Source organism: Otolemur garnettii, unplaced genomic scaffold (genome assembly GCF_000181295.1).
Source record: "Otolemur garnettii isolate 467f Iridium unplaced genomic scaffold, OtoGar3 scaffold00013, whole genome shotgun sequence".
Lineage (NCBI taxonomy): Eukaryota > Metazoa > Chordata > Mammalia > Primates > Galagidae > Otolemur > Otolemur garnettii.
Window position 1 is genome coordinate 27,240,744 of NW_003852408.1, and position 1,959 is coordinate 27,242,702.

Sequence of the window (1,959 nt, forward strand, 5' to 3'; positions counted from 1 at the left end):
TTGTGAGAGTCCATTGCTTAGTTTTATCTTTTGCATCATTGTGGAAGTTAGGTTCTGTCCTTTAATTTTTGAGTTCTTACTTTGCTGTTGATCCATTGCGATGGTCAGTGGTAGAACAGATTGAAGTATTTCCTGTAGAGCTGGTCTTGTTGTGGCAAATTTCCTCAATGTTTGTATGTCAGTAAATGATTTGATTTCTCTGTCAATTTTAAAGCTTAGCTTAGCAGGATACAGAATTCTGGGCTGGAAATTGTTCTGTTTAAGTAGATTAAAGGTAGATGACCATTGTCTTCTGGCTTGGAAAGTTTCATTAGAGAAGGCTGCAGTCACCCTGATGGATTTGCCCCTATAGGTCAACTGGTGTTTATTCCTGGCAGCTTAAAGAATCTTTTCTTTTGTCGTGACTTTGGATAGGTTCATCACAATGCGTCTTGGAGAAGCGCTATTTGAGTTGAGGTGACCTGGGGTCCAATGTCCCTCTGAAAGGAGTATGTCAGAATCTTTGGTGATATTTGGGAAATTTTCATTTATAACATTCTCTAGTATGGCTTCCATTCCCCTGGGGCATTCTTCTTCCCCTTCTAGTATACCTATAACTTGTATGTTCAAATGCTTCATAAAGTCCCATAATTCTGTCAGTGAATGTTCTGCTTTCTCTCTCTTCTTTTCTGCCAGTTTAATTATCTGAGGTATCTCAAGAGCTTTGTTTTCTACCACTGAGATTCTTTCTTCTGCATGGTCTAATCTGTTGTTGATACTTTCTACTGCATCTTTAAGTTCCCTAGTTAACTGCTTCAGTTCCTTTAGCTCTGCTATCTCCTTTCCATATTCTTCATATCGCTCATCTCTTATTTGATTCTGGTTTTGGATTTCCTTTTGGTTATTTTCCATATTATCAGTAGTTTCCTTCATTGTTTCCATCATTCCTTCATTGTTTTCATCATCTGTATTCTAAATTCCCTTTCTGTGATTTCTAACATTTCTTTATAGGTGGAATTCTCTGCAGTAGCTACTTCACAGTCCCTTGGGGAGTTGCTCTGGACTGGTTTTTCATGTTGCCAGGATTTTTCTGCTGATTCTGCCTCATGAGTGTTTTCTTTTGCCTGTTTCCTTGTCCTAATTTTCCTTTCACTTCCTCTTGCTCTTTAAGTTACTGTGCCTCTGACCTAGGGTTTCAATGAGTCCTTTTGGTACAGGACCAGAAGGATGAGAAGATTGAAGATCAAGAAGGGTAAAAAGAAAAAAAAAAAAGGACAGGGGGTGAGCAAAAGGGAATATTGACAAAAAGAAGAGAGGCACAGAAAGCAAGAGACAGGAACAATTTAGGTGTATAATAGGGTACTTTGATACAATCTTAAAAAGCCCCAACTTCTGTGGGTGTCAAGTTGGGTGCTTCCCTTGAGGTCAACAGCTCTTTGCCAGCCTGTTCAGACACAGTACCCCACCTCCACCAAGTAAAGAGGAAAGACAAAAATGCTACAAATCAAAACAAGCAAGCAGAAAACTTTACAGGATAAAATTGGGATAAAACCCAAATAATAGGGGTAGAAACACTAGCAAAAATGAAGTTCTAATTGTTAAAGAAGGCAATCAATGAAAAATTATATTTAAAGTAGAAAATAAAGAAATAAAAGAAAGAAAAAAAGAAAAATCTAGAGGGAAAATGTTGAAATTTTTAAAAAAGCAGTATATATCTTGCTGAATATTGTCTGGGCAACAGGTGACCTTCTGGGCTATGAGAAATTAATCACAATGCTAATAGAGCTATACAAGATAGAGACTAGAGGCCTCTGCTGATTTCTCAAGCCCCACAGTGTGGAGAGCCTAAACCTCTCCTCAGCATGTTAAAAGGCACTTAAAACTGTTAACCTCCGCTAAGCAAAACTTTCCCAGGAAAGCACTTGTCACTGGGATCACTCCTGAAGTGGTTGTCCATTTACCCAGTGTGCCAAAACTGGT